At 36.1% G+C, this 21,386-nt stretch overlaps 1 long non-coding RNA gene across 1 annotated transcript; it reads right to left on the bottom strand.

Moving 5' to 3' along the window:
• Window positions 1–5,042: 5,042 nt before the first annotated feature.
• On the bottom strand, window positions 5,043–19,616 carry LOC135409026 (uncharacterized). The gene is made up of 3 exons (XR_010427991.1): window positions 19,244–19,616; window positions 12,097–12,189; window positions 5,043–10,091 (listed from the first exon to the last, which is right to left on the bottom strand). It is a non-coding gene; the product is annotated as an uncharacterized LOC135409026 (long non-coding RNA).
• Between the last annotated feature and the right edge of the window lie 1,770 nt (window positions 19,617–21,386).

The following is a 21,386-nucleotide window of genomic DNA, read 5'->3' as shown; positions in this document are numbered from 1 at the left end:
CTTCTCCTCAGATCCTGGATTCTTCTTTGCTTCAGTATAGCTAAAATTAAAGATATCTTAATAAGGATTTCTAAATATATCACGTAGGGGATTTTTTAAGCATCATCTACTCCTTCAGCTGGTAATTTGTTTTAGCAGCTACATAACAATTATATACAGAAGCCAGTTCCCAGATTTGTGGGAAACAAGGATGGAAAAAGTTAATGAAAATGTGACTTTAGGCTACGTTTAGGATTTACAAGTCCTGAGATCAATATATGTCATCTTTTGTTCTCTGTGTGAAGTATAACACTCTGAAGAGAGACTGCTGCACATTGTATTAGAAACAATATCCCCATGTGTGTAGCAAATAATTTGGTGTTCTGTTATACATCTTCAATGACTTCATAGGAACTGAAATCTACAACCAAGGGTTAGTCTAAGAAAAATGAAGTTTTTCTGGAATTTCTGGAGATTGCCAGAAATGATACCACTGCTGATATCATATATAAAAAAATCTGATCGTATGTATGTTCAATTATTTTAAAATAAATATTATAAATCCTTAATGAAATAATTAAAACCATTTATCGTATTCTCATCTCAGAACAACCTGCTTTTAATAGAAATTTATTTGATTCCAATAGTTATCTTTCAATCAGGTATCTCTGTTTTATTTGCTGCATATGGCAGATAGACACCCTCAGTGAAGCCATACCATACCAAGGAAATATGGATTAGGAGGAATAGCATGATGCAGCCTCAATATTTTTATTCACAGGATCATCAAATGGTTTGGATTGGAAGTGACCTTAAAGATCATCTTTCCAATGTCCCAGAAATTAGTTTGGAACGTGTAATGCGAACTGACTTCCTTCCTATTAACTGTGCTCACTTGTTATCTGCTGACCTGAAAAAGTAAATAATTACCTTCTTCTCAGCAAATACGTTATAGACTTGGTTTTTTTTCTTCTGATTAATGCATTTTACTAGTTTGGAAGGGCATAGGAACAAACCCTTTCCTCAGTATTTATATACTTCTGATTTTACTTCCTTCATACATGTCCTTTATACTGTAGCATGGGTTTTTTTAGATTTTGTTTTACTTTTTTCCTAACAGAAAACTCAGAAATTACACACACACACACACACCCCCCTTCAGTCTACAGTGATTTTGACAATAATAGACAACCATTTCCTAAGCAGAATAAAGTACAATAAATGTAAATCTATTCAGAAGTTTACTTTCATGAAAGAATGCCCTGTGTCTCTTACCTGCTCTCCAAAGCTGGATCCACGCTGTTTCATTTGTATTCTTGAGGTTTCTTTTCACACTTCCACATCTTTCATCATTTTGGTGTATATCCAAACTCTTAAATGGACTGAGCCTAAATTATTCTTCAAGTTTAATAAGTAAAGGCAAAACAACCAATTCAAAGGTAAGCACAGAGAACACAAAGGAGAGAACGTGCTCACACAGACAGAGTCCCTCCTTCATCCCTGGTCCCCAAATCACATTTCTACCCTCCCGTCTGCCACATGCAAATGCAATGATAATCTTTGTCAACACAGTCACTGCAGATATCCCACGTGAAAATTTAATACCGTAAGGCACACTGGAAACACTTCTCCATATGACTAGAATTTTAAAAACAGTAAAGTTATTCTGCACCTTTTCTAAATGAAGACTCTCTTCCTCTGAAAAATCTAGTGGACAACTGAGTTTGTTCTACATCGACTAAATCCTTTCAAGTCAACTATATGGGGCCACCAATTCATTTTCCTAAAAATGCCATCCTTTACTTCTCTGATCTGTTTACTAACGAAAAAAGGTGGATAACTAGACAAGGAAAGTGGGAGACTTAGTAGTACACTGTGCTGGTTTGTAAGCACACATTCACTCTTGACTACATGTTAATATTCAGCATGAAGAAATCCTGGGCAGGTTTCACTTCAATGAATTGTAGATTTTTAACATCTCCGTTTAAGGTGGTCATCTGAGTTCACTTTAGAACAGGGAAAAATGTAACCTCTGGGCACAAATTATCTAACTCTAAATAAATGGCTGAAACAGGTCAGATGAATCATGCTCTATTTTTCTTCACTGACTGCAAAGAGAGCCTATGATAACTTGCATTATATAGTCCTTTCACTATAGACATATAACATCAGGGGGGACGAATAAATCAAACTTCTGGCTACCTTTAAAAAGAGTCATGGAAATGTATGGGATAACAATCTGCTACTACTATTATTTCTTCCCAAAAGGGAAAAAATAATATTGCATAGAAGCCATCTGAAAATACAAAAATGGTATTACGATCAAATAGTTTGAACTCAGCTTATTACTTGCAAAGGATAACATTCATGTTTGGGTTTAGACATAGTTACTACAAATCACAGGAATCAAGAGCAAGTTGTAGGTTTCCTTCCAGCTAACTGCCCAACTCAAACACCACAACAGAGTAAAATGTGCTACAGAAAAAAAAAAGGTTTTTACTTCAGTAGAGTCTTTAAATTCACACAGAAATTTTTATCCCATGTATTGACTGCAAATCTCAGGCTCTTAGTTCCCTAAAACCTGTAGAATTTATGTTCACTTCTACCTGAAATACAGCAACAGACAAAAAAACGCCCCAAAACTGTTAAAACATTAAGAAACAAAAAGAACATTCTAAGCTCTGTTAAGCATAACGTTCAAATCTATATCAGTTTCAATTCTCTAACAGGTTTTATATATCGATTCTTTAGAGCAAATGTTTACTGAAAGATACTAAAAATGCTAAACAAGTAATAAAGATTATTGTAAACAACAAACCGAACCTTATGAAAAGTGCTAAAAAGATATAAGATATACTAAGGAAAAATGTGGTGCAAATATGAGAAAGTTAAGACAAAAAGGGCTTTTCACTCCCTCCCACATTCGTTTATATCTTATTTTAACCAAGAAAGATTGTCAAATTATCTCTTTTCAGATCCTTCCAATGAAGACACGGAGATCTAATTCCAGTCAGTAAGAAGTCAATAAAACAACATATCTGAAAATTTCTTTGTGGGTTATAGCATGTTATCATGTTCCAGGTGAAATTTCTCTACTATGAAGTGACTTATTGCACACAGGAAATAGATTTTTGTAGTAAAGGAATTGAGATAGAGTAAATAAAGGTTATCAATTAATCCATTCCTATAGTATTGCTGAAATTGTTGTTCATGATGAACAGCACGGTCCTACTTAAGTATGTGTATTAATTTGCAAAAGACTATTTGAGGAGAATCGTAATGTACCTGGCAGTGCAAGAGTATCAGAGCACATACATTTTATTAAATAATTTGCAGCTGCTTAGAACAAAGAATTCATTAGACAACCTTTTCCTTTTTATGTTGTATTTCATTTCCTATGTAATTAGCTTGTACATATTTGCTTCACTGGAGACACACAGAATAAGTGAAACTGTTTCCTCATAAATCTTGCTACATATATGCAATGATGACTTTCTCCCATTCTTCATAATATGTCCTTTACTCAGGACATATCTGACTTACTACAGTTTCTCTGCCTATAGTCCACAGTCCTTGCTAGGATGCATGAATCAGAACACATCCAAAAATATCTATCCAGTGCAGGCAAACTGTGTGGTTCTTGAGTTTATCATAAAAGACAGACTCAAGCAAAGGCTTAGGGAATTTTCTGAATAAGATTATACAGGAAGATTTAACCAGCTCAAATAAACCAAGTTACACATTAATAAAATAACAAGGGAGCACTGAACATTACTGTTATACTATTGAATTTTCTGTATGGGTATTACGTCCAGATACTACAAACAGTTATTCAAGGACTTAATTCCTAAAGTATTATTTATGCACATCTTTCCATTGACTTAAATAAGCCTACTCATGTGAGCTAAACATAATATAGGGGTTCTGTTTTACATTCAATAAACTTGATTTCATGCTCTAATAACATTGCTGATTTATTTCTTCCATTAAGTAATCCTCTTGACTTTTTGTAATAATTAAATTGTAAGTTGTTTTCCAGAAAAGATGAAAGTAAAGCTAGGCTGCAGAAAGGAGTAGGAAAAAAACCTGGTCATTATACTTGTATATCAAGACTTTATTAATTTACCACAGACACTTTCTTTTAAAGTGAAGAATTAAGACATTCAGCAGCTGTACTTGCAGAGATAAACAAATTTATCAGACATCAAGTCTTTCTGCTATGTTTGTTTAAAAGACATTAATAAGTCTGTTTCATTTCATTCCCAGTCTCATGCTTTTCATCTGATGATGCTTCTCTGTGGTGACATACTGAGGTATTTAAAGAAGATTCTCCTGAGCAGTTTTACAGGCTGCTGACTGTATATACACATCTTCATACTTATACACCCTAATAACTTAGTAAGAGTAATTCATTTCATGATGCACTGCAAAACAACGCTTCAGATTTGAGAACTAAAAGTGATTACATAGACATTCAACAACACTCAGTTCCTCTTCAAAGATGGTGCAACTTGGAATTCTGATTCTAGCTTAAGAGAATAGCATACATTCAAATTTCTTCCCTGCAGGTTATTTGCCAGAAATTAAGCATTCTTTTTCCTTTCCCCTTCTCCAGTTTCTGAACTGTGAATCTTTACAAAGTTTCACACATTCTAGCTTTTTAATCTGAGCTAATTTACTTGTGTATCCAGGATGCACTCCCTTTCCTGTGAAACCTTTCACATTTGGAACCAAGTTAGTCATGTTCTTGCATTGATTTCTCTCATGCCCAGCTGCAGTTATATCCCTGACCACTGAAGAACTCCTCTTCTCTCGAACAGTCTCCCACTCAGGTTTACGATATCCATTCTTTTGATTTTCTAATAATGGTGAGATCTGAAACATCCCAACTTATTTTCATAGAGAAAAAAGTATCCTGTGATTCTCTAAATAGAACTTGAAGGGAAATATAGCAAGACCTTGAAAACCACATTACTTTTAAACATCAGTTGCACTTGAAGTCTCAGAAAAAGGATAAATACACAAATACATGAGTGAGGACATTAAAAAAATTGTTTTATATATATATGTTAAAAAGTTCCTTGTCTTTCTCATTCTTAACCCTGGTATCAAATATTATCCAATATCTCCACTTATTTTTCTTTCTTTTCTAGTGCAAAAAAGAAAAAAAAAGAAACCAAAAAAAATAGTAGCAAGTCAACAAGAAAAGAAGTAAATTAAACCAGAGTGCTTTTTTAACTTATTCTACAATACTCACCCTGGGGATGGCAGGCTGTATTTGTCTGATCCTCATATTTTCTAGACTAGTGTAAGCACAGAATATGAGTATGTATATATGTATGCAGTAACAAGAAGTTCAAAATCATCATTTGGATACTTATGCAAACCTACTGATTATCAGAATATATCATTTCCTTGCGCCCCCACTATGCACTGTGTGTGCTGTTTCCTCAAAAGGTGTTACATTTCCTACACGGGAAAGGCGTATTCCTAAAACAAGGAGAATGTTTTGGAGCATGCTTAGACTAAGAAGCTCCTTGAAGACAGAAGGCAGGAAAGGAGACTGTGGGTAAAGACCCCAAACAACATGCAGAGATCAAGAGCTGCCTCAGAAGTATAAAAGTCCCAGTCACCATGAAAAATGTACCTATTTTTGGAGAATTTTATAGAATTAATTTACAGCTGTAACAGCTGTGGAAAGTTGCTGGTTTGAGAGTAAGCACAATAAAATATCCACTGTACGCAATGGGAAGGAGGACAATTTTGTTATTAATCCATTTTTTTTTAACCCATTGTACTCACCAGATTTCAGAAGTTTCATACAAAAATCTAACAATCACTTGCAAAGTCCTTTACAGTGCTAACCTCAAAGAAGAGGCAGCAGCTGCACATCCCATTAGGTTCACAAGGAGAGAAGAGTGAGACACAACAGAATTGTTCTCTTCTCCACCTTTCCTTCTCAGCTTCTTTGCTTTTCTCTTTTCTTCTTCTCATCTTTTTTTCCTTTCCTTTTGAAAAAAAGAAGTCAGTTCTTCTCATGGAGCTGAATCAGTCAGTCATGCACTTCAAACACAACATTCAGTGGAGGAGAACTGGTATTTTGTCCTATTGAGGTGGTAACAAGCCCAGTTTTTTTTTTCCCTTAGTTATGTAGAAGCACACAAACATGCTACTGTCAAAATCCCAATGGTCTTCAGAGGCCAAAGGAAAAAAAAAAAGAAACTATTTTCCCATATGCACTACTTTACCTAACAGTGATTTACACAGCAGGCATTAATTTTCATCTATCTTGTTGCTTTCTATCCCTGCTCAAAATTGTGAAGGATCTCACTGAGTTTTTCAGTTTTTCAGCATGTCTCACTCCTAACCTTTTATCACTGAATGTTAATCTGCAGTCAAGGACAAATTTTGCCCAACTGTAGAGTTTCCTTGCTTAATTTTTTTTTTTTTTTTAATAATTGACACTCACTTTTCTTCTCCCTCCCTCTTTTTAATCTCTCTCTTTGGAATAAGAGATGCTTTCAAGAAGCCTTTAAACTTCGTATTGCCCTGACATGAGGCTATTCTGGAAAATTAACAGAATCCCATCAAATTTGACGGTATCAGAAGCAATTTACGTTTTACTCAGAAAAAAAATAGAAAAATAAAGTTTTTCATCCTGTTTAGTGTAGTAAGTGCTCAGCTGATCTTGAGGCCTGTAAGATGTGAGGAGCTACCAGTAACTGAGGACAAAGGAAAAAGAAATCCTGACACTATTAATGTTGAAATCCATGGAGCACAACATTCCCTGACGTGAATATTGTACATATTTATGGTCATTATCTCCCAAAACAGGCCAAATTGAAAATGGGGAAAAGAGAAGTGGATAAGAGAAACAGAATGGACAAATGAATTTCCCCTCTTTCAAACTGAAGGAGAAAAAAATTTAGGTTAGATATCAGGAAGAGATTCTTCCTTGTGAGGGTGGTGAGGCCCAGGCACAAGTTTCCCAGAGAAGTTCTGGATGCCCCATTCCTGGAAGTGTTCAAAGCCAGGTTGGCTGGAGCTCTGAGCAATCTGGTCTAGAAGGACGTGTCCTTGTCCATGGCAAAGGGTTGGAATGAGATGATCTTTAAGGTCTCTTCCAACCCAAATTTCTCTGATTCTGTGATTCTATAAAGAATAGTTTCTGTATTCAGAAATGAGTAAACAAATTTAATTTTTTCAGCTTTGGAGGAGGAAAAAAAGCAATTACAGAGGAATTGAACAGATGCCTAGAATAGTACAGCCAATATACACAAAATCAAACATGGAACAATTATTCCTTATTTTTCGTAGCACAGAAAAGGAAAATTGTGATACTACCACAGTCACAGTCAGCAATTCAAAGTCATCAGAAGGAATTACATTCTCCACACAAAATGTGATTAAATAGTGAAACTCACAAGAGACCCAAAGTATAAATGAATTCATAAGAAGATGAGATAAGTTCATGCAAGAGATATCAATTCACAGCCACCAAATACAGTGGTTTGATGTAGCCGCTGGCTAATAAAGTCATTAATCTGCTTATTGCTGGAAGCTGAAGGGGGAAGGGCTTCTCTGATTTACTCTGGTGTTCCATGCTTTGACTAGAATCTGCTACTGGGTATTGCTGGGGACAAGCCACTGGGCTAGACAGACAATGATCTCCCTCACTGTGCCCATTCAAAGCTTAAAAGTAAAACGATACTCAAAGCAAATACTTCATTTTCAAAACCGCTGTGTAATAATTTCATAACAAATTATTTATAAAAATAGACTTATGAATGCTCTCCTAAAGTACAGTATTTAGATGGTCAATACCCATATTTCGATATTTTGAATGCAGAACAAACAGAGGGCAATATACACTGTATACAGAAATGCAATTAGCTACACTAATAAAACCACTGAATTATTTAACCTTTTGGGAAAGCACTTTCTAAGGTATTGGTTTACAAATCAGATTACAAAACTGAAAAGCATTTGACACCAAAGGGTAATATCTACAATGTCTCACCCTAATCATTAGTCCCAAGACTTAAAAAATTATCACTCAAACCAAGAGAGACTATCATCAGTCCCAGATCTTGAGCTGAGTCTGTCTGCAAAGATTTTGTTTTCCTCCTTCAGCCAATGAGAATTCTAATAAAAAAAAAAAAAAAAAAAAAAAATTAAAAACGTACTGTGAGTGAATTAGATTAGAGACTGGTAATTGCAGAGTTCATCTACACTGTTTCTCTTGTATTTCTACAGTATCAACCAGCTGTGTTTTTCCTGAAAGCAATATTGAAAATACAACAGCAGAATCTGAATAGCATAATTTACATCTATCTTTTAAGTTGTTTTTTGTAAATGTTACCTACTTCTAATGTAAATTTTGTTCCTTGGTACAGTGAGTTGATTATTTTAGTGAATAAAATAAAGTGTTGTTGAAGCTGAATATCAGCTTTTGCTCAAAGCATATCCTACTTTGCCTAATGTTAACAGCTGAAATTGTGCCTCAGACATCTTTTCCACCTTACTAACTGAATGGGCAGTGGCAGATTCATTTGATATTCATCACCATAGCATATAACCTTTCCATCACTGGGGAGGACCATACTGGAATTACACCATTATGAGAGGAATAAAGTCTGTACATTGCACCTTTGGTAGAGCACAGAAGACACTTAAAGAAGCTAAAAGACAGTTGACCCCACATGCTGAGATGCATGGGGGGGGGGAGAAAAGATGGGACTGAAAGCTCAAGGTTCCAGTTCTCATCACGAAGATTTCAGTCACTCCCATTTAATCTTTTGCTTGTAATCCAGCCATGACCTGCTGAATTTCTTTGATCTCCTAAACATTTTACCTGCCGTACCAAGTAGTACTCATGAGCCTGATAAAAGACATCTCCTCTGGATGCCTCAAAGGTCTTTGCTGGCCAAAAGTACTGAAATATCTAAATTGCACCATTCCAGAACAGCTTATTCCACAGGCCTGACTGAAGAAAAGGGTTTTTTGCTTGTTGCTAATATCTCTAAGAAATCTGCCCTAAAAGAGGTAGAAGGTCATTCAAATTGGTAGAAAAATACAAACTTAACATAATCTTCCTGGAAAATAAAATGTTTTTTTCTCTATTCACCTCTAGTCCTGGTGATATATCTTCACATGGATATATACATACATACAGTCAAGAGTTCATACCACTCAGTCAGCATCTGGCTTTAAAGTGTCAATATCCTCCAGACATACAGGAAGAAAATACTGAATAATAATGGCTTATAAGTATTGCCACAAATAATTCTATGTTTGTATCTTGTGCATACAGTGCTGTTAACTTTCTTTTCTGATTCTTTGATTTCTTTCCTTCACAAACCATTTCCATAGTGAAATCCTTTTCTAGTCAAATTTCATTACAGTATGTCATGCCAAATCAGGGACACGCAGGTTAACCACAAGATTCAGTAGTTCTGGGCTATATATCATCTTCTTTCATAACTGACAGTTAAGACACTAAGCACAAGTCTGGGAATAGGGAAATATTTGACAAAACAAGGGTCTGTTGCTTTAGGGGAGCCAAAATTCCGCCTTGCTTGGTGAGACATAATTACTAGAACCATAAAATAGACTATGATAAAGGTAATTCATTTACTACATGAAAGAGCCTAAAGAATAGTTAGCAAATTTTAGTGGCAATAAATAATACTTCACATCTTGTTGTCCTGTACCTTTCTCAGTTGCCTTCAAGTATTTCCAAATTCATCAACTAATTAATGAAATAAAGCTCTGAATTCATTTAAATGAAGACAATGAGGGTATGCTCTAACACATAAACTACACACTGTCCACTACACTGAGATACACCTCTGTTAACATCAATATTCCCTGTTTTGGAATAAAAATCTGAATAAAGTCTGAGCATCGTGGAAGTAAGAATACATGTCATATTGTTATACTATCTCCAAATCTTGGATGTCTTCTGGTGTATCTTCTTTTAATGTTATACTAAAACTAACTTTACTTGTCATCTTGTTTAAGCCATCTTGTCCACAGAAGAAAACAACATACTTACAAAGCCTTTCTTCAGCAACAGAGTTGTATCAGCAGCAGGTTTTAAAGCTTTTTAACTAACAAAAAAAAAAAATCACAGAGATTTTAAAAACAATAACTTAGTAACTAATAAAAAAAATACGTATGTATGTGTATATATGTATATATTTTCCAGATACTTGAAAGTGATTCTTCTGACTCAATACTGAAATACAGCATGGAAGTTCAAGGAATGAGGGACAAAAACATTTTGCCTAAATACATTGTCTAATGCATTCAGAAAGAGACAAGAACAGTGCCTTTCTGAAGTATAATGAGTTGGATAAAAAAAGTAGTGTATGTAGAACTCTTAACACCCACTGAAAAACAACCTGACCTACAATTAAAGGATATTAGAGAGTGCAGCTTGTGGAATCACAGAAGTAAGAGTGTTGAAAATAAGGAGTATTACACCAAGGTTAAAAAGTGGAGTGATAATTATATAAAATTATATTTCCTTTTTTGTTTGGTTTTTACTTTTTAAGTCTTTCCTGACAATTAAAACATACAGCAGAAACAGGTGTTTTTTTTTCTTTAATCTATATCACAAAACCTAATGCAGTATTTTGGTGTGCTTGGGCTCACAGTTTTGGAAGACAAGGCACACTATCTATCACACACCAAAATATACACAAGGCATCCACTGAGCAAGTTCCTCTGCTACTCCCCTTTGGCATAGCTTTGCTGGCTACCCTGGAATGAATCACTTGGCCAAGGCAGCACATAACTCACAGATATCTCTTTCCATTTTACCAGCCACATTTGGAGTTGTCACTGACATTTATAAAACATTCAGTGAATTAGAACTTACCACAGGCTGCAGGGGAATTTCCACTCTGGCTCATGGAGCACCTCTTCTCCCCCGTTCTTCTCCCACCTTGTTGTCTGCAGAGTGGTTTCTCTCACATATTTTCACTCCTCTCTCTGGCTGCTGTGCCACCAGAGTTTTCCCTCCTTCCTAAATCTGTTATTCCAGAGGTGCTACCACCACCTCTGATGGGCTCAGCTTTGGCCAGCAGCAGGTCCATCTTGGACACAGTGGAATTGGCTCTCTTGGACACAGGGGAAGCTTCTGGCAGCTTCTCACAGAAACCACCCCTGTAGCCCTGCCACCAACCAAACCTTTGCCTTGCAAACACATACAGTTGTTAGAACCATATAAATTTTGCACTTCTTGACAGCTGTGGCACATTTTGGTCACTTGGGCTCTGCATTTTAATAAAGTAACATTTAATTAATGTTGTCTGTAGTTATAACACATGACAAGACCTTAGTCTCAAAACCATGTTCTGAAATGAATATTATTCCCTCGAGATTTATGATGGGAACAATATTTTCATTTAACTGAAGGGGGATGGTAAAACATCCCAGAGGTATACAAATTTTACTGGAGAAGGGAATTTTCTTTCTCTTTCCAGTGTGCATATGCTGTTTTCATCCCCATCATCTTCAAAACAGAGGAATGAGGCATTGACCATGAGAGGAGCAAACAAGTTAGTGAATTTTTTCTATTTTAGAAGTTTCATGAAATAAGGATTAATTACAACTCCTCTGAAGAGCTATGTCTGCCAGAACATAAAAGGTATCTTGAAATTACGAATATTAAAAATTTTAAGTACTTTCAATCATATACTAAAAACCAGAAGAATTAAAAAAACAAAGGCAAGTAGATGTGCTCCTCACTGCAGGAAAGTCCAGAGTAGCTATAATGTAATAAAAATCATTTAACCCCTACTAGATGAGTTTTATCAAGTACTGATGATTTTCCTCTCATTTTCACTTGAAGATAATTCACTGTATCAACTTGTAAGATGAAAAAGAAAATTGAAGTTGGCAACCGAAAATTTTCAGATTGTTATAAGAAAATTATTTTTGCATATACTACCCCTTATTCCAAAGAAATTTCTCTTTTTTTTTTTTTACATCAGTAGAATTCAAACACCTTACGGAAATTAAATGTCTCCAAAAATAACCATAAGTTATTTTCTGAGCAAGCATTTACCAAGCTTTAATATTTCGTTAGGTTAACAAGTACGTACTCACCACTTTGACAGCTCACTCACATATTTGCAGATATGTCTGTAAAAGATACAGAAGATGCTCAGAGTGTCTCAGAGTAAAAGCCAATACACAGCACTGAAAAAGAAACATAAATAGCAAGGAGAAAATTAAAAGGACAAGTTTAGTCCCTTGCTGCTGCAAGTGAATAAAATAAACATTTGCATACACTTTCCAGCCATTCTTCGCACAGATTTTGCTGTTGTGTCATTCTATTTAGTTACCTACTGCTCAGAATATTAAAAAAAAAAATCCCAAACCAACCAACCCACAGCCAAATTTCACACATTCTACGGTTTAATCAGAATTTTAGGATTCTTACATACATAACTGTAGACATGCCACGTTCTGAATTCAATGAGCTTTCTTACAAAGTATTGTTTTTCTAAACATATTTTGAGTCAAACAGTCAGGAGTCAAGTAAGGTCATTCCCAGCAAATCACATGGCGATTGATCCCCCAAAAAAATCCCACTTCAGTGAAAACTATTACATATGTATAAAAGACAGAAAAAATTAAAAAATTAAGAGTACACATCAGAGGGAAATTTTAATCTTTTGGGAGAATGGTGGGTCTGTAACCTCCAAATGGATAATTTCTTTGGGTTTATTTTGTTGGTTTGTTTTTGGTTTTTTTTTTTTGCAGAAGGGTATAGTGTAAGTAATAAATATGGTGATAGCTCTAGAAATAGAATGTAGAGAATAAAATGGTTTGAAGCCAGAATGCATTTAGGTGGCTAGCTAAAAGAAGAGAAATTCTCTGCTTCCAACATCCTTGCTGATATTGAATGGTTTTATTCGATTTTTTTATGTAACTCCACGGGGGAAAAAAAAAAGTGTATGCAGTTTTTCTAGTTGATCATGGTAGACTAAAAACATCCATGTCTTAAAAGCTTCTGTCGGTAGCCTTTGATACAGTAATGCACTTAATATTGGTACTCTGACCCCTTAAATTTCAGAATAGGAATGCTATATGTTGTAGAAAAGAAACCATTATTAACCTTTGAATAAAAGCTTTTGATATTCATTTTTAGTACTTCACATTGAAAGCTCACCTTTCAGAAAGGCTATGAAAAGGTGAAGAACACAGCACAAGACTAATTCTCATTTAAAAATATTTTTTTTGTGTCTTTCTTCAACACTGATAAAGATAGTACTGGCATTAGTGTAGAGTAATTTTTGCAGATTGCTTAGCACTTATGTGCCATAAAAATAAGTTTACTGGATCACCCATCATGCCGTGACAAAATGGTTCTATTTGCATGGATAACATATCTCAGTGTATTTTTCATCTCACTTGAAATCTATGCCTAAGGAAGTTGATGATCACTGTACAAACTCCATTTTCAAACAGTTAGCTCTGGTAATAGAGTTCACTACTCAGTTGAATTACTGCTGATATGTGTGGAAGTTCCCTTTGATTCACACCACTGCTCCTGGCTGGTACTTTGCTGGACAGAATTCCTGGTAGTGCTCTATTATTGGTGGCACTGGTTCTCCAAGGCACATACTTAAGTGTAACTCTGGACAAAATTAATGTATGAACAAAGGAAAAGGTATTTTTCCAACTATTTTTATATTTAGAATCCAAATCAGTACCAGTCAAAGAATAACCACAGCGCCAACTTATTTAAATAATATTCTCTGATAAATTTTGGAGGCCTAAAAGCAGCAGGCACAAGCCATGAAGCAGAAGCTGAAGCAAGCGAGAAAGTAAAGTACCTTCTTGGCACACTGAAAATACTGTAATAAGACATGCTGGAGCAGACAAAGGGATAACTCTTCCAATACACATCAAAAGCTTCCAAATGTCATTTCTGGGGCCCACAACATAAGAAGAACGTGGCTCTGTTGGGGCAAGTCCAGAGGAAAGCCATGGAGATGATCAGAGAGCTCCAACACCTCTCTCTGATGCCAGGCTGAGAGAGTTGGGTTTGTTCAGCTTGGAGAAGAGAAGGCTCTGGGAAGACCTTATAGCAGCCTTCCAGTACCTAAATGGGGCTTGCAAGAAAGCTGGGGAGGGACTTTTTACAAGTACGTGTAGTGACAGGACAAGAGGAAATGGCTTTGAACTGAAAGAGGGTAGATTTAGATTAGGTACTAGGAAGAAATCCTTCACTATGAGAGTGATGAGGCACTGGAACAGGTTTCCCAAAACAAATCATTCTATCATTTTATGATTCTGCAGCCAACAGAACAGTAAATGTAACTCTATTTGCTATTTTCTTCATGAAAATCAAGATTAACTACATAAAATGATATTGAAAAATATTTAAGGAATAAGGTATATTTAGACAGAAGTTTAGCATAAGATAAGCTAAGGCTAATATTTTCTTCACAAACTTAAAAGTATATCAAATCAGATCAAAATCCAAAACAAAATCAAGATCTCTCTAAATAGTAGAAAACATTAATTACAAGGACAGGTTAAAATGAGAAAGAAAGTTAGGATGTACAGGGGGATGCAGAGTACCTCAAAGTCTTAAAAATATTAACTAATGTTAAAAATTAGCAAAAAAATATTCATTTTTATGGAAGTGTATAAACCATAACCTTCAGATTTCCGTAACAAAAAGAAATATGAATTAGTTTAAAATGGAAACCAACAAATTCCAATGAAAGGTCAAGGGGAAATAAAAATTGCTTCATTTTACAGTCTGTTTGTTGGTACAAGAGCCCCTGAAATAAATGACACGAGGAAGCTGTAGGAAGAACACCTACATAAACACCACAAATAGGAAACTTTAATCCAGCACAGAGAGCTGTGAGTAGGGCCTGTTTGCTTCACCAAATAATTTTTAAAGCAGACTAAACCGTAGTATGAATGCATCCAGTGTGACAGACACATTTCTATTGCATTTATCTGCTGAAATCAGCCCAGTTGGAATCATTGGAAAAGGATGTGGGACTGCCGTTTGACAGTCACATGAATATGAGCCAGCAGCGTACCCAGGTGGCCAAGCAGGCCAATGGCATCCTGGCCCGTGTCAGCAATAGTGTGGCCAGCAGGACCAGGACAGTGACTGTCCCCTGTACTCAGCACTGGTGAGACCACACCTTGAATCCTGGGTTCAGTTTTGGGCCCCTCACAACATGAAAGACATTGAGGGGCTGGAGCAGGTCCAGAGAAGGGCAACAGAGCTGGGAAAGGGTCTGGAGCGCAAGTCCTATGAGGAGCAGCTGAGGGAGCTGGGGATGTTTAGCCTGGCAAAAAGGAGGCTCAGGGAGACCTCATCACTCTCTACAACTACCTGAAAGGAGGCTGTAGACAGGTGGGGGTCGGCCTCTTCTCCCAGGTAACCAGTACAAAGATGAGAGGAAATGGCCTGAAGTTACGCCAGGGGAGGTTCAGATTGGATATTTGGAAAAATTTCTTCACCAAAATGGCTATCAAGCTTTGGAACAGGCTGCACAGCGAAGTGGTTGGATCATGATCCCTGGAAGTAATTAAAAGGCATGTGGACTTAAGGACATGGTTTAGAGGTGGAATTGGCAGTGATGGGTTAATGGTTGGACCCAATGGTCTCAAGGGTCTTTATCAACCTAAGGGTCTTTATCAGCCATGTTTCTATGATCCTATGATTCTAAGCCACAGCCTTTTGAGGATTCAACAAAATGGAAGCTAAACCCAAAAATCCACAAAATATGCTACGTATTCTCCATCCTCTTTACCTGCAAAAGTAACATTGGGCCCTTAAGACCTTATTACACACTCTTTTCACAGTGTTTGAAAGAGTGAGACAACAAAGTACCACCAAGATTTTCTACAAACAGACACGTCTCACCCTCGCTAAAACAAAATAATTTCTAACACTGTCCGGTTCCTTTTGCACTTCAGCACTTTGATGAGGAACCAGACCTGATATAGAATCTGCTTTCTGCAGAGCATCACTAAATTCAGCCATAGGAGCACCTTCACAGTCCGATTTCTAGCCAAAGTGCTGATAAGAGAGAAAGGACAGTGTGGAATGAATCCACCTTGCTTACCAGCTCACCCATTCCAAATTTGCTACGGACAGGCTAAGTACTACAAGGCTTCCCATCCTCCTTGTGTTAGTTTTTTTCCCCAGGGAAAGAATGATTGCTGCTGCTACTGCAACTTTATAACCCTTGCAATTGCTATGATTATTTCTATGGCAGAAAATGACAAAACATTAGTTATTCCAGATAGAAAGGGGATACACACCTTGAAGGTCAAGGTGTGTATATAACCCTACAATAAAATTACGTTTCCTTTTACCACTTAAACTATCAAATTGAGAGAAAGAAAAAATAATACAAATAGGATTTGATTTACCTGTTCCATATTTTTTTAAATTATTTTTTTAACCCAAAAAACATAGATATATTGGGAGGAATTTTGTTGTTTTGCTTTTTTGGGGTGGAGGTTGTTTTTTGTCAGGGTATTTTTGGATCTGTTTTCCTTTTTTTGTTGTTGTTGTTTTTCTTTTTATTTTAGACATTTCAGTTTGCAGAAAATATAACAAAGGAGATGTGAGCAAGCTGGGGAGTCAGACTAGTCAGACTATACTTCTTTTTTATCCAGTAACTTGGGACTTCTGGTGTTCATCTAGCTTTGGAAACTCAGATTTGGTTATCTCCAGTTTTGGAGAAAATATGATTCCATATCTTTCATATGAAACCATAAGGCTACAGGGGATTTCAGAACAAGTCCTGTGTAAATCATAGAATGACATAATTGCCTGGGTTGGCAAGGACTATAAAGATCATCTAGTTTCAAACACCCTGCCATTTGCAGAGACACCTTCCACCAGACCAGATTGCTCAGAGCTCCATCCAACCTGGCCCTGAACTCTTCCAGGAATGGGGCATCCAGAACTTCTCTGGGAAACCTGTGCCAGTGTCTCATCACCCTCACAGTCAAGAATTTTTTCCTAATATCCAATCTAAACCTACTCTCAGTTTGAAGTCATTCCCCCTTGTCCTGTCACTCCAGGCCCTTGTAAATAGTCTCTCTCCATCTTTCCTGTAGGCTCCCTTCAGGTACTGGGAGGCCACAATTAGGTCACACCGAAGCCTTTTCTTTCCCAGGCTGAACAATCCCAATTCTCTCAGCCTTTCCTCACAGGAGGTGCTCCATCCCTCTGATCAAATCATTACCTTGTTCAGACAAAGTTTTCAATATAACACAAACTGTAGAAGAGACTCCTACCCAGAGCAGGAACCTCCTAGGAATTTGTATAAAGTTGTTCACTTCACCCAGCAAAATTACTTTTTTAGTGCAGTAATTGCCAAAAGAGAATAATACAAGTTCACTACTGTGACTAATGGCAACAGACACCGGTAGAAATTCTCAAGATGTCACTTTTATCTATTTGAAAAAGAGTTGCTTGGCCAGTGGGCTTCTCTAAACAGTTTCCTAACATAGGGCAAAATATGGTCATCGCAGTACGTGTTGTAGTCCAGCTGCATGTTGTCATGTTCACTTTTGCTCAGGAACAGTGAATCTTTAAGTATTTTACATCAAGCCATCTCCATAGAAAAACAGAGATTCAAATCCACTATAGATACCCAAATGAAAACCTTTTAGGTAACCAACAGGAACAAAATGTGGATCTTTCATGACCAGGGCTACACGGTAACCACAAATAATTTAGGAAAATGCTCTGGTATGCACAGTAGGGAGTTCCTCCAGCATGTCAGTAATTTTCAGTATCAATCAAAATACACAAAGCAACATGCAGAAATGCTGGAACAGCTTTCATGTCAGGTAATCCTGGAATGCAAAAGCAGTATAGTGCCTTTGCTGCCCACCTCAGCTCTACTTTTCATCTCCCAGGAAAACCGGCCGTGCACTCATTTGCAATACAACCTTCCATGCTCATTAGAAGATTTTCTTTAAGCTCATAATTTTGAATCGCTTTTTGCTCCTAGTCAGCTTTACAAAACATCCTTCAACTGATTTCATTATATATATATATAATAAATTAATATAAATGTGTGCATATACACACAATTTTTACTAAACAGGACTTTTGCTGCCTTGGATGACCTGCTAGGACATTTAGAGACATGCTGCCTGTGATCGATGTGTAAAACTGGAGCATATTTCTGAGATTAAATCAGCATGGAAGGTTAAAGGGTCATTTATCTTCTTCCACAAATTTATCATTGCTATTATGAAAACCTCATATTTGGATTTCATTATCCTTCAGTCCTATCTTGATTTTCTGCTACTCTTGCACCCTTAGAAACGGGTTTAGGTATTCCTCATGAATTGCTGTAAGAGTTCCATCTGAGTAGAATTTTTTTTTTTTCACTGACAATGGAGTTACCAATAATCAGGGGAAAAAACCCAAACTATTAGTGATACCACAGAATGCCACGTACTTAGGAATTCCTTCCTTTTTTCATTCTTGATTACTGTGTCCCCCTCCCTACCCTTTTTATGCTTCTAAAACATAGATTAGATATTAAAAAAATTATTCTCAGGTTCATTCTTAAATCTCTATGTGAAATATGTGTGGATGTATAGCTTCAGAATAAAACTAAAATATATTTGAAATTCTTCTGAATACTATTTTTTGCTCAGTGTTCTGCATCCACATTGTATCTCCTATTTAGACATGGTCTCCAAAAACCAAAACAGAGATCAAGCATGATAATGCAGATACAGGAGAATTTCATTACTGGTTTGTTTAAAGAAATATTATAATAGGATTTGGACCATCATTTGCCAGTTGTTGACTCAAACCCATCTCAGAAGCTAATTTCAATCACTGCAAGCTCCCATTTTTCTGATCCAGGCACAAAAAAGTTGCTGCTCTCAGCCCAGCGTTTAGTGGGCAGGTGTCCACATCATAAAACTTACATTGTATAATATATTATAACTTAAACAAGTTATTGATGTACTCAGAAGTGTTTATGTACATTGATGAGGCACAGTAGGAAGTGTACTTAAGTGATGCTCGTGCTGTACTCAGCTGAGTAATTTTGATAACAGCTCCTCATAGCAACAGCTGGAAAAAACACAGAGAGTAAGAAAGAGAAAAGGATGATGACAACTTCAGATTCAAGAGTCTATCAATGTAAGAATTTTCATAAATACCTGAACTGAAAAAATAATCCATAACCATTCTGACTATTGGAATATTTATTATAAATTCTTATACCTTGAGGCTCTAAGAACAGGAGTAGCACAATAAAATGACTTTGACCGTCATATTTTGGAATAAGAAATGTGCTCTAGCCTGAAAGAAGAAAGAGCAAAAAAGTTAAACAGCTTGTTCCAGGTGGATAGAGGCAGGCTGGTGCTCCCATCCCTCATCCTCTGCCAAACACCATCCACTCTTCAGCACTAAACTTTTGGTAGTCAGCACCTGACAAAATGCAAATGCAGATGTAGAGATTTGATAAACTTCAAATAAGAAAAAAAAAAAGAGAAAATTGAAGTGATCAAGACATCACAGTGGCTGCTGACCTTCCTCCTTATCTGTAAAACAGATGCACAGATGGAGCAAAAAAAGCATATCAGCATTCTGAGGAGGTTACAATCATTTTCCAGACAGAACATTCTTCAAAATAAGAATTTATAAAATTTTAAATCAATTACTAGAGTGAATACATAGGGAAGTATATCCATAAATCCTACAAAGAATAACATTTTTTTTAAAAATCCAACATACAAAAAAGGCAAGCTAAATATTTAGTACAGAACTTGATGATTCATAAATTACAATGAGCTTAAAATGAAACCTTGAATTTTACTGTTTCCTCTCTTCCATCTAAATAATTACTTTGGAAAAATCACAGGAAGGTAGAAAAAGGCTGTATTATGGACACGTTTAACCAGTTAGTCCTTCAAATTCATCTCATTCAGTTACTAATTAGTTGTAAACGTTATCCTTATTATCAGCATAAAACCTTACCTTGGGGAAGCCCAAGCCCTCTCTTTTTTTCGTCTTCAATAGCATAACACGATAAAACTGTGAGCTCCAGTAGCATGGCACTGTGCAGGAACCATACATAATGGGAATCCCCTGCCAAAAGCAAACCAGGAACTTTTTCAGACATCTCAGATGGTTTTCTTCCATGTTTTACAGTAAAAATATTGGAACTACTACTCATGGAAATGAAATAATGATTTCTATTTCTCATTGCACTATAACAACTTTTTTTTTGCTTTTCTGACAATGACTTTTTCTTGTTTAATTTACTGATGTGTGTAAAAATTGCCTTTTTTTTCTGATTATTCCCTTCATCTCCTCTACAGAGATGGCCACTTAAAAATGCTCACTATACTGGGTATTGAGTCAAGTTTTCAATTCTTTATTAGTCACAAAGGATGCAGGTATGACTTTCTTTGGTTCTATGCCTTTTCAGTCTCCCTTTTGTGCAACAACAAAAAATTCTAGTAAAATATGGATTTCATCATTTTCAATACTGCCTGTGGACTTTCTCATTTGTCAGTCCTAAATCTCCCAGTTCACCTCTTCTTTTTTATTTTTTTTCCAAGCCAATTGCATTTTGCTTCATTAGTTATAGCTGTCCAGAATTCTTTGCTAACTACATTCTTTATTCATCATCTTTACACTTTTAAGCATTGGATAACAAATAACTTTTTAGGTTCAGATACAAGAATTTGTTTTGAATTTTAAAGAGCTATTAATTTTCTACTTTCAAAGAAAAGCACATTCATTTCTCCAGAAAGGTTATTCTTCTTTCCCAATAAAGCCAAAGAGTGCCATTAACAAGACCACAAAACTGCCTGTTGAATAGAAGTTTGATTTGTTTCCTCACTCACTCTCACTCTTCATATTTGATGATGCATGCTTTTGACTTCTCGACTGTATTTAATTCCTCCTCATTAATGACACACTTGTCTCTTATCCCTCTTTGCAAAGATCAATTATTGATCTGCATTAATGTAACTGATGTATCTCTCCCTCATCTATTAGCCATGTGTTTTCAAGCATGTAATTTAACTGAATTCTTTCCTCCTGTTACAGTTTCTCTGTCATCCATTTCTGACAAGCACTGTACTTGCTTTTATTCCTGTTCTTTGTGCTTCATTTTATCAAAAAAACCCCAAACCAACCAAACTCTGTGCTCATTTTATAATAGTCATTGCTATTAACTGTAGTAAAAATAACTTGATCACCACAGGTTTTTCTTGTTTTGTTTTGAGAAAATGCAAACTATTACTCAAGAAACATATTAAACATTTACAAAAGTAACAGACTTGTAGGCTGGCATGAAACGGATCCAAACATGTAAAAAATTGTATTTATACACTAAGGTTCTACGGCTCTATAC

Source organism: Pseudopipra pipra, chromosome 2 (genome assembly GCF_036250125.1).
Source record: "Pseudopipra pipra isolate bDixPip1 chromosome 2, bDixPip1.hap1, whole genome shotgun sequence".
NCBI classification, from domain to species: domain Eukaryota; kingdom Metazoa; phylum Chordata; class Aves; order Passeriformes; family Pipridae; genus Pseudopipra; species Pseudopipra pipra.
This window is presented reverse-complemented; position numbering and strand designations above follow the sequence as displayed.